Raw genomic sequence first — 13,390 nt, forward strand, 5'->3', positions numbered from 1 at the left:
GACCCTAACCAAAAATACCAACAAGTCCTAAAACATCATACAAACTTAGTCAAGGCCTCAAATCACATCAAACAATGCTAAAAATACTAATCGCACCCCAATTCAAGCTTCACGAAAACTTACGAATTTTAATTTCTATAGTCGATGCCAAAACTTATCAAATCAAGTCTGATTGACCTCAAACTTTGCACACAAATCATAAATGACATAACATACCTATGAAAATTTGCAAAACTGGATTCCGAGCCCGTTATCAATAAATTCAATCCCCGGTCAAACTTCCAAACTTTTCATTTCCTATTTTTGCCATTTCAAGCCAAATTTAACTTCGGACCTCAAAATAAATATCTAGACACACTCCTAAGTCCAAAATCATCATATAGAACTATTGAAATCATCAAAACTCTATTCTGAAGTCATTTACACATAAGTCAACATCTGATCAACCTTTTCAACTTAGGTTTTCATCTTTGAGACTAAGTGTCTCAATTTATTCCGAAACCTCACCGGACCCGAACCAACTACCCCGACAAGTCACATAATATCTGTAAAGCACAAAATGAGCAGTAAATGGGGGAATGTTGCTTTAATACTCAAAACGACCGATCGGGTCGTTACACGAACAAAGTTCAGGCATTTCTTGCACGATTTAGGAAATGGTCGATCATTCACATTCCAAGGGAAGAAAACGTGGAAGCGGATGCATTGGCCAATGTAGAGTCATCTACGGAGATGAAAGGATCTAACTCTGGTACTGTCATTCAACTTCTACATTAGGTATTGGATGTGGATGGTTACTGCGAGGTCAATTCAACCAACCTAGTTTGGGACTGGAGAAATGAGTTCGTCGAATATCTTCGGCGTGGAAAATTACCCGAAGACCCAAAGGCATCCTGGGCACTACGAACCAAAGTAGCTCGTCGCTGACTCCTAGATGGGCAATTGTATAGAAGATCATACCAAGGACCATTGGACCGATGTTTGGGAGCCTCAGAGGCAGACTACATGATGAGAGAAGTCTATGAAGCGATTTGCGGGAACCATTCCGGTGCAGATTCATTAGTTCTAAAGCTGGTTAGGGCAGGTTACTATTGGCCCTGGATAGATCAAGACGCAAAGGCATTCATTTAGAAATGCGACAAATGTCAACGCCATGCACAATTGGTGTACCAACCAGCAGAACTCTTGCATTCGGTGTTGTCCCCATGGCCATTCATGAAATGGGGAATGGACATAGTTGGTTCTCTGCCACCGGGCCCCGAAAAGGTAAGATTTTTGTTATTTATAACTGACTACTTCACTAAATGGGTTGAAGCAGGTCCTTACCAAAAGATCGGTGAACACGAAGTGATGGACTTCATATGGGACCACATAATCTGCCGATTTGGAATACCGAAGGAAATTCCTTGTGACAATGGGCCATAATTCATAGGCTCAAAAGTCACAAAAGTTTTGGAAGATTTGAAAATCAAGAGGATTACATATTCACCATACCATCCGAGTGCTAACGGATAAGTGAAATTGAGCAGTTTCTTGAATGTGGACCATTTTCTCTTGCTCACTCTGCTGCAACCGAGCCTCGAGCTTGCCCATCTCAGCAACCTTTACCTCCAGAACCGGGAGGCGCGCAACAAGTTGGTCCTTACGACCAATAGTTGACCCCGCTCGGAAGCGAGTCCTTGTTTATCGAGGATCAATCTCTACAAGCCATTGGAAACAAGAAAGTTGGCGTGTAAAAAAGAGTATCAATGCTAGAATTCCCATTGTAGCAGGTAAATGGAAAAGAATTGATAAGAAAATAAGTACAGTACCGCTGAGGCATTGTGCATGGCATTATTTAACAAGCATTCTCCCGAAAGGGCATTTTTTTCTAATCTTTTTCTGAAGTCAGCGACTTCAGATAGGTCACAAAATCCACTAGCTTGAACAACAGATGACACTCATTCAAAATCGAAAGAGTAGCACTTCTCTTCCCTCGAGGATCTAGGGAATGAGGTGAATAATTGCGCCTAAAATTCCCATGGTCGGGAGACCGGGGAGGAGAAGTACCCCTTTTTCGAACATCTGTTGTCGGTGGAGGAGATGCAGTTGGTGCTAGTGGTGAATGTGCAGTTGGTGTTGAGGGGCGTGGAGTTGTTGGTGTGAAAGAATGAGAAACAGTTGCGGCGGGAGCACTACTGATTGTTGTTTTCTCGGTGGTCGAAGGCAGAAGAAGCCCAAGGTTCGAACTCCTTGGACCAGAGGCAACAATGGGGATTGGAAAGCGAGAATCGGCATTATCCACCAAGTCCATCTCGCCCCAAAGTGCTTGGGTTTCTCCTGTTAACGCGTTATGAAGCTCCCATGGCTGAGCATCTGGTTGAGTTGATGAAGATCTTTTCCTCCTTTGAAGGGAAGCCTCTCCATTAAGGCTGTGCATAACTTGGTAAATACCGAATTACCGTACCGAAATCGAAAATTTTGGTATTTGCTATTCGATATTTTGGTATTCGGTATGGTATTTGGTTTAAGTTTTAAAAAATATTGGTATTAGGTATGGTATATGATATCTTAAAATGAAATACTGAAATACTGATACCGTACCAAAATATATATATATATATATATATATATATATATATATATATATATATATATTATTATATTACACAAAAAACATATTATTAATTATATATATATATATATATATATATATATATTATATTACACAAAAAACATATTATTAATTATAACATAAATATAAAAATCTAAAATTTTACTTTTCTTTATTCTCTGAGTTCATCAATTAACTCTAATCAAGTCACAAGACATTTCTAATGATCAAATTTATTCTTTTATGTACAGTTTTCTCTCTCTAGGTTGATATTGCTAGTATTGGACAAAACTTTTGTCAACAAATATTTTTGGTAATTTTTTACTTTTGAGTACTTTAATTTAGAATATTACAGTCTATGACTCTATGCACTAGTTAGTATTCAAACCGAATAAACCGAAGTTACCAAACCGAAAGGAGAAAAATCGAACCATACCGAATTTAATTAGGTACAGTATTGGTATTGCATTTTAAGAAACTGAATATCGAAAATACCGAACCGAAATGTCTAAATATTGTACCATACCGACCGACGAACACCCCTACTTTCCATCACTAGTTTTCCCTTCATCATCGAGGACCACTGTGTCTATGGACGGCTCAGTCGTTGTTTCCTTTATCTTCTTCCTTTGGGCCCCAACTAAGGAAGAGCGTTGTCTTTTTGGTTGATTGTTCTCCGGCCGGGGACTCTAAGAAAAGGCACCCTCACCGTAAGCAAGTCCACGGGCATTGCTTCGAGCAAGGGCACTTTGTAACACCCTCCTGGACTCTTCAGGGTCAGCTAAGACGCCGATCTCAGGGCAGGTGACAGAGCCTTCCGGAAGTCCCGAATCAAACAAAAAGCAGAATTAACAATTTTTTTATGAAGTCACATGTGTTTGTACAAAGATAAAAGTAAGAAGAACTTGGATTACCATGATTTTTTGCCTTCCACCTGTATTTGAGGGACATCTCCTTCCATCGGCAGGATTCTGATGTTGTGATTTCCAGAATTTTCTAGACCATTGGTCCAGACCTTGAAATCGTGGTGGCTCCCATCGGGTAGCTGGAACAAAAGAAAAAACAAGGTCTTCAACAACGGAAAATAATCTTTTCACGAAGGAAGGAAATGAATTGAAAACTTACAGAAATGATTCCATGACTCAGGAAAAGATGGAGTTATGGTCGGGATGATTCCCTAGTAGCAATGATGACAAATCGCTCCATCCACCCGCGATCATTGTCATCATCAACGCTAGTGAGAACAGCGTGGTGGCCTCATTTGCTGAAGTTTATTACTCCCCCATGAAAAACTTTGGAAGAGTAAAGATTCATTTGTTTGTAGGGTTTCCCCGGTCTCCGTGCACAGTTGGCTAAGGCAAGCCACCGTTTTCCATATAGATGAGCCTACTTTTGCTAAGAAGACCCGATATCGGTGGCAACACTCCAAAATTATGAGGTCGAGCCCTTCATTTGACCCTAGGGAGAATGGACCCAAGGTAAAGGGATACATATAGACATACATAAAAACCTCCTTGGTGAAGGTAACCCGCTCTATCATGTTTGGATCAAGGATTTCAAGATTAGGGCAGCTGCAGTCCTCCTTCGCAGTTGGGATACTAGAAGGACGAATGGAGGATGGGTACCTACTAACAACCTAAGTCCGTGCAGACGCAGAATGAGCCTTCTCTTGGAAGTCATTAGCAGTACTGAGGTGTTTTGGTATAATGGTGCTTATAGTGGGAGGTTCAGAATCAATATCACTTTCTTTGTCCTTGTTTCTCTTTGGGCTTCCACCGAAGAGGAGACCAGAGTTTCCAAAAAGGGCAATGAAAGAAGCCATAGTAATAATAGCTAGAAAAAACTTTTGTTAAGAGCGTTGAAGAAGATGGAAAACTCTCTAAGCAAACGCAGAATAAGTATAAAGAAGAAGAAGGGCTTATGAAAACTAAAACTTTGGAAGTAAAGAAGTAAAATATTTGAAAAACTAGGTCAAGTGTCCGCCGTCACTGTAACAGTGAACAGTGCCAAACAGTACCGTGAACAGTGACTTCGTCACTTTTTATCGCGGACAAAGCTGGAGCTTTAGGCTTCAATGGCCACAATGGCCGGCGACCAACCAGCTTTTCCGGCTGGTCTGCCCTCCCCCAGCGTTGCAAAACAACTAACTCCAACCCAACCCCTCTAGATTACTCGAAGATTTTGAAACCAAATTCTTTAAATCCTCCAGCGATGGCTACTGCTGCAGCCTCAATTCAACCCATTCTACTGCGACGAGCGGTGTATTTGAATGGCCAACCAGTGGTTAAATTCACAGAGGCAGAAGTAGATAGAATGAACGTGATTGAAGGCCTCCAATATGCTGTCGTTGGCAAGCTTTCATATGGTTCTCCGGAGATTCACGAGCTTCGCCGAATAATTCCAACTCAATGTGGTATCAAAGGTGAGTCTAATATCGGATTCCTTAGAGATCGTCATGTGTTAATTAGATTAACTCTATGGCAAGATTTTCTCGATTTCACATCGAAGAGTGCGTACTACATCAAAGCCAAAGATGGGTACGAATACCAATTGCGTACTCTTATCTACGATGCAAAATTTAAGGCGGGTGAAGAAACTCCGATGGCGATGGCGTGGATTTCTTTTCCTAGACTGCTACCTACCTTTTTTGTAAAGGAAACTCTGTTTTCTTTGGCTACAGCTGTGGGAAGGCTAGTGTGTCTTGACGCAGCAACTGCAAATAAAACTAGGCCGAGTTGCGCAAGAGTAAAAGTTCTTGTCGATTTGTTGGCCGAACTACCTAAAAAGGTGCGATTGGATATTGATGATGAAGCTTCTAGTGGTGTTCGAACAGAATGGGTGAGAATTCAGTATGACATGCTATCAAAATATTGTAAGGAGTGTAAACTACAAGGACATGATGAAATTGAATGTTGGCATTTGCACCCTGAGCTTATTGAGAATCGAAGCAGCAAGAAAAGCAATGATCTTGCTGAGTTGAACAACTAGAATTCTACTGTTGATGAACAAGGAAAAAAACAAAAATCACATTACCCCTTTAATGATTCTCACGAGTGGAAAAGTAGTCGGGAACGTAGGTGCACAGTGGAAGGATGTTCGGGATAATCGGGGAACCAACAAAAATAACAAAACCCAGGTACAAGGGCAAACTAGCAATGCAATCATGCTAGTGAATGCTAGTGTACAGCAGGTGCACAATAACTTTGCACTGATGGAGGTCGAAGAAGATCAGACAAATAAGGTTCAAACAAGGAATAAATTTGCAGTATTAGAGGAGGAACAAAGTGATATAAACGAGAACAACCAACTGATTTTGGTGGGGGGGAAAACCAGTCTTCAGTTCTAAAGATAGTCCTACCCCTTATGGGGTTCAGTCCACAATCGACTGGGTTCATAGAAGGTTTGGGACTAGCAAAGAGGAGCTAAAACAACTCAATGTGACCACAAACCAATCTTGTCATGCGATTCCATCTCAAACTTTTAAAGATTCTGAGCGGATGGAGGATCTTGATGAGGTAAACTCTACAAAGATCTTATGGAGCGATGCAGTTGAGGTTAAGAATGATCAGCTGGGCAAAACAAAGACAATAGAAGACAAGGTGAAGAAGGACAACAATCCAAGCTCACCTGGCGATAGGTTGGCGACGCCAGACCTAAAGCCAGGCTCACCGGGCGATAGGTTGGCGACGCCAGGCCTAAAGTCAGGCTCACCTGGCGATAGGCTGGCGATGCCGGGCCTAAAGCCAGGCTCACCTAGCGATAGGCTGGCGACGCCGGGACTAAAGCCAGGCTCACCTGGCGATAGGCTGGTGACGCCGGGACTAAAGCCAGGCTCACCTGGCGATAGGCTGGCGACGCCAGGCCTAAAACCAGGTTCACCTGATGAGGCAGCTACAGTAAACCCCAACCTTAGAGCCACTGGAGAGATTTTGGCCTATGTAGATGGTGTTCCGGCATATGTCCATGAACTACAATTCAAGGAGTATGAACAGGCTGATGAGCGGGCAATTGTTCCAAGAGCATTCGGGGAAATAGAGGAAGTGCCTATGGAATCTGGCACTGATCAAACCATGCAACTACATCTTAATGTTCTAACTAAGACTCCTCTACAACATTTACATGATTTAGTTACACACAATGCGACACCAATTGATGAAGACTTATTGAGACAAAATCCAGTGGAGGATGAAGGAGATGATGAATCAACTGCCGAAAACTTCAAACAAGTGGCTAGGGAAGGGTATTTATCACCCACAACTAGTGCTAAAGGAGGTTAAAAAACAAAGAAGAATCAGAGTAAAGATCCACCACAACCCTCAAGAATAATGCCTAGGAGGGCAGCTTCTCTATCTAGATGATGATCAAAACATTAATATGGAACATAAGGTCTGTGAATACACAACAGGCCTTTCCTAGGGTGGTCAATATGAATAGGGAGCATAATTTTTGTGTAGTTGTATTGATGGAGCCTTTTCAAAAGAAGGGACTCATTGAGAGATATAAAAGGAGGTTGAATATAGATACTACTTATACAAATATTAATGGGCAAATATGGTTGTTCTTCGATGCAGTGGTGGAATGGGAATTAGTGGAGGATACTGAGCAATAGGTGACTGTGAGAGTGTTTCACCATGACATAGGACAGCACATGATGATGACATTTGTTTATGCAAAATATTCAGCAATGGAGAGGTTGGATTTGTGGGATCACTTGTTTTATTTAGCAAGTGATATGGAATTACCATGGTTAGTAGGAGGAGACTTCAATGTGTTATTGCATGAAGATGAGAAAATAGGGGGACTTCCAGTACACCCTCCTGAATATGAGGATTTTGCATTTTGTGTAAACTCTTATGGTTTGTTTGAGCAAGGCTACAAAGGAAGTCCATTCACATGGTGGAATGGGAGATCCAATGCTGAGTGTGTATTCAAGAGATTGGATAGGATCTTTGTGAATTTGCCATTTCAGAACATGTTGCCAACTATTGAAGTTGAGCATCTAATCAGAACTGGATCAGATCATGCACCATTGCTAATGACATGTGGGGTGCAGACAACCAAGTTTGTCAAGCCTTTCAGATTCTTGAAATTTTGGACAAAGCATGCTACATTTATGGATGTGGTGAGGCAGAATTGGGAAGCTGATTTCATAGGGGATCCGTTTCTGATGTTCAAGCAGAATATCAAGAGGGTGAAGGCAGCACTCTCAAAATGGAATAGGGAAACATTTGGTGATATCTTCAAGCAATTGGCTATTTTGGAGGACATTGTTAGGGTGAATGAGATGTTGTTTGAAGAAGAGCCTACAACTGAGAATAGGATTGTGCTTCAAAAGGCTCAATCTGAATTGAAGAAATACTTGAATATTGAGGAGCAGTATTGGAAGCAAAAAGCTGGGATGAATTGGTTTGCTGAAGGAGATAGGAATACAAGTTTCTTTCACAACCATGTCAATGGCAAAAAAAAAAAATTACAACTGAAGAGGATCAAAAGTGGCAGTGGGGTATGGATTGAAGACCAGGAGCAATTGGCTACAACTACAGTGGACTTCTATCAAAACCAGTTCACAAATGAAGGTGATGCTTCTGAATTTCCCTTGCTCAATAATGTACCTTCAATGGTCACTATGGATCAGAATTTGGAACTTAGCAGATTGCCAACAATTGAAGAAGTAAGGGCAGCAATTTTTGAGCTTAGTGGGGAGAGTGCTAGTGGCCCTGATGGATTCACTGGCTTGTTTTATCAAACATGCTGGGATGTTATTGGTGCTGATATACACAACATGGTGCTACACTTCTATGGAGGAGCTGCATTGCCTAAATCCATCACTCACACCAATCTAGTGTTGCTGCCCAAGAAACCTAGAGTCGAGACCTTCTCTGACTTAAGACCTATTAGTTTGAGCAACTTCATTAACAAGGTTTTGTCTAGGGTGTTACATGACAGATTGGAGATTTTTTTGCCATCTCTAATAGATCCCAATCAATCCGGATTTGTAAAGGGTAGGAGTATATTTGAGAACATCTTATTGAATCAAGAAATTGTCACTGGCATAAGGTTAAGGGGAAAGCCAGCTAATGTGGTGATCAAGATTGATATGGATAAGGCCTATGATAGGGTCTCATGGAAGTACTTATTGCATGTGCTAAGGAAGATGGGATTTTCTGAACACTTCATCAACATGGTGTGGATCTTGATGTCAAATAACTGGTATTCAGTATTGGTGAATGGGCAGTCCTCAGGGTTCTTTAAGTCGACAAGGGGTGTAAAATAAGGGGATCCCCTATCTCCAGCATTGTTCATTCTGTCAGCTGAGGTACTTTCCAGGTCTTTGAATAAGCTTTTTGAAGACAAGTCATTTGTGGGATTTGGAATGCGTAAGTAGTCTGATTCTTTAAATCACTTGGTGTATGCTGATGATACGATAATCTTTGCATCTGCTCATCCTCCCTCTTTGAGCAAGATTATGGTAGTGTTGGGGAACTATGAGAAGATATCAGGTCAGATGATCAACAAAGATAAGAGTTCATACTACATGTATTCAAAGGTTGCTAATGGATTGTTTCAGGTAGTTGGAGCTATTATAGGATTTGCAAGAGGTAAATTCCCCTTCACATATCTAGGGTGTCCTATTTTTTACACTAGAAGGAGGAAGGACTATTATGAGGAGCTTATCAAGAAGGTGAAGGCTAAATTGCATTCATGGAAAGGAAAACTGCTGTCATTTGGAGGAAAGGCAACACTCATCTCTAGTGTGTTGCAAAGTATGCCAGTTCACATGTTATCAGTCCTTGATCCACCAAACAGCATCCTGGGGCATCTACATAAGATTTTTGCTAGGTTCTTTTGGAGCACAAAGGAAGAAGGGAGAAGCAGACACTGGGCTTCATGGAAAAATCTTTGCCTTCCTAAAGAGGAAGAGGGGGGATAGTTTTTAGGTCCTTAAATGATGTCTCAAGGGCACTGTTTGCTAAACTATGGTGGAGGTTTAGGACCACAAAATCTGTGTGGTCTAATTTCATGTGGAATAAGTATTGCAAGAAGGAGTCACCAACTGTGGTGCGTTTTAGGGGAGGGTCTCATGTTTGGAGACAAATGCTGAATGCTAGGGAAGAAGTAGAACATGAGATCGTATGGGAATTGAAGAGTGGAACAACTAATATTTGGCATGAAAATTGGACTGGATTGGGTGCACTTTATCATGTATTGCCTAAAGACTTTCCAATCAATGAAGGTCTTCAGGAGGTGGCAGAATTGCGGCAAGGGGAAACATGGGATGATCAGCTGCTAGATCAAACTTTCAATGAGGAAATTGCAGAACATATAAGGCTAAATGTGCACTATGAAGGCAGTGAGGGATATTGGGATAAGCCATACTGGATGCCAACTCCTTCAGGCAAGTTCAGTGTTAGCAGTGCTTGGCAAATACTAAGGCATAGGGCAGATCCTAATCAGGAATTCAAGTTAATGTGGATTAAAGGTTTGCCATTCAAGATATCCTTCTTCTTCTGGAGATTGTGGAGGCAGAAAATAGCCACCGATGACATGTGGAGGAGGCAAGGGCAAATGGTGATGTCTAGGTGTTGGTGTTGTCAGCAGCCCCAAGAGGAATCCATTGAGCATATATTTGTCACAAGTCCTACTGCCTCTAAGGTATGGAACTTGTTCATGGGGGCTGCTAGAATTTCTGTGCAATTGATTCAATTGAAGCAGATTATAAGACATTGGTGGTATGCTTAGTGTTGTCCAAAATAAAAGCCAATATTTCAAGCAGTACTAGCTATCATCACTTGGGAGCTGTGGAAGAGAAGAAATGCAGGTAAACATGGTGGTTCAATGTCCACAAATAGGGTGATTCATGCGATAAATAGGACATTGCATCAACTGGGAAGGGTGAGGTATGCTTGGATCCCTAATATTTCATTGTTATGGCCAGACATGATTCAATACTTTGAAGGATATAAACCTATATTGATCACTACAAGAGTAACATGGCAGCTTCCTTGTCATGGTTGGTACAAATGTAATACTGATGGAGCTTCAAAGGGCAATCCTGGACCTAGCTCCCTAGGCTTTTGTGTGAGGGATGATGAAGGTGATGTGGTGTATGCTAGGGCAGTAGACCTGGGAGTTACAACTATTGTGGTGGGTGAAGCTAAGGCTATTCTTCAAGGGTTGGAATATTGTGTGAAGCATGATTTTCACACTCTCATACTGGAGACTGATTCATTGGTGATGAAGAAGGCGATAGAAAGGGAATAGGATCCTCCTTGGGTAATTGCATAGGATGTGAAGAAAATTATAGAGATGAAGGACAACTTCAATGTGATATTTCAACATGTGTTCAGAGAAGGCAACTCAGTGGCGGATTTTATAGCTAACATTGTGTTCTCTTTTGCAGGTACATCTGAGTTTCATTCATTCTCTGAACTGCCTAGTGCAGGAGGAGGTTGATCAATCTAGACAAATCTCAATCACCTAACCTTAGGATTAGGATAGCAAAGAGAAGAACCCCAGACTGATGGCTTCACAAGATTGGACTCAGAACAAACTGATATGTCCAAATGCTAAGGAAGATGTTGAACCCATCATATGGTATTTTTGGAGATTGTTGAATCATTTCTCAGTGGTATTAGCATGCTTTCAAGCTCAATCTAAGGATGGTTTAGCAATGTTTTGAATGATGTCTACATTAAAGGTTCTAGTAGGGAAGGATCTGAGCTTACAAGATCATAAAAAGGCACAGGCTGGCATTTGCCTTGCAAAGTCTTCTTAAAGCCAGATCATTCCTGGCTTTTGCCTTGTAAAGCCAGCCTAAAGCCAGCTCATGCCTGGCTTTTGCTTTGTAAAGCCTGGCTAAAGCCAGCTCATGCCTGGCTTTTGCCTTGTAAATCCTGGATAAAGCCAGCTCACGCCTGGCCTTTGCCTTGTAAAGCCAGCTCACGCCTGGCCTTTGGCATGCAAAGCCTGCCTAAATCCAGCTCATGCCTGGCTTTTGCCTTGCAAAGCCTGCCTAAAGCTAGCGCATGCCTGGCCTTTGCCTTGTAAAGCCTGCCTAAAGCCAGCTCAAGCCTGGCTTTTGCCTTGCAAAACCTGCCTAAAGCCAGGCTCCTCTTCTACACATTAATCTTGATTAGTGAGCACATGATTAATACTTGAACAAAATCAATCCACTGCATATGGAGATCGTATAGTAGCGACACTTGGAGGACGATGCGGACTTCAACTCTGCGGTGGAGATGTTTGGAATTCATTTTAGACTATGGACAATATACCCTGGCGCCTAGTGAGAGCTTGATAGGTGTTGCTTGGTATTTGCCAATGACAATTGGATTCACATACACTAATAGGAGAAGTAAGCATTCAACTTATCATGTTGTAATAGTTAGTTCATTAGATTTTAACTTTTCTATCTTTTTTAATAGCTAGTAGCTTCATGCAACTTCTATTTTGGTTTTTGGTTTGGACATCTTGTAAGCATTGGACCCATTTTTGGGATTTTATTTATATATTAGCCCTTAGGAAAAAAAAAAAGTAATGAGTGGGAGTAAAGATATAGACGGCAAAAATCGTAGTCATGATTACCTAAAAAACTGGCAAAAATATTTGCTGAATCGTGGGGCAACACGTGTTCGGGGTATTTAATGCGAGAAGATGTGTGTCCTTTCAAGCGTCAGAAATTGTTCAGGAACTTTCTCACCAAGAAAGGGATCTTCACCAACTTTCCGATAACACAAAAATATTTTACCGAAAAATAGAGGAACTATCTGTATGGGGTAAAATTGGGTTATAATAAATGGTCGAATGATAGCATGACACGTGGAACCGAAGACAGATAAAAGGCGAGTCGATTAACAAATAGTGCCGGATACGACAACTGCGATCAACATCGGGTAAATCCTCAAGGGAGCGTGGTCAACAAGAGCAGATCAAGTATTTTCCATCGGACAAGATTCAATGAGAGAATATTCTCTAACATTAAATGAGCAAACGTTACAGAGAATATTTACATTCAGGGCCTGCCATTATATATTCATCAATGACTCCTTTATTATCATTTAAGCGAGGCTTGATCCTATGATCTTGTTTCCCTATGTATAGCTATAAAAAGCAGGCTCAACGGCCATTGTAACACACGAAATTCTTGTCGAACATATATATGCTACATTTCACTTTTTCTCTTAATTAATTAATTATACTCGTTCTTGTCATTGCTTTCATTTTGTCCTCGAAGACATTGCGCTCTGAGCCAGGCTTGTCATCTTTTTCAATCTCAATTGCTAAGTTTCATTTTAATCTTATTTTTTTAATTATTTTTGGATCAAATCAATTCGCTTATCTATAAACCACATAACAAATTTAACAGTATCATTTTACGGGTAAACAATTGGTACTACCTCAAAGCTTCTCCATGGAGATAGGACAAGGCGAGAAGTAACTTGTTATTTTCTGAAATTTCATAGAATTTAAAGAATCGTTCAGCCTGAGAAATCCATAATTCTTGATTCCCGCCACAAAATCATCGGAATTCGAACCGAGTAGGCTTACTTGTTTCAGCATTTCCCATCAACTCATATAACAGTGAACGAATTTCAGCAATCACGACCTTAATTGGATGTTCCTTAGTTCGACATATTTGATCCTCCATTGAAGACCTTCGGATAAAAACACCAATGTAACAACTCCAAAATATATATTATATTGATGGCAGTAACTAACAGTTATAACTCAAAGAAGTAGAACAACGTTAATGAAAATACAAAATGCAGAGGGTAAGTAAGATAGATGAGAACTAAG

The sequence above is a fragment of the Nicotiana tomentosiformis genome, chromosome 6 (genome assembly GCF_000390325.3).
Source record: "Nicotiana tomentosiformis chromosome 6, ASM39032v3, whole genome shotgun sequence".
Lineage (NCBI taxonomy): Eukaryota > Viridiplantae > Streptophyta > Magnoliopsida > Solanales > Solanaceae > Nicotiana > Nicotiana tomentosiformis.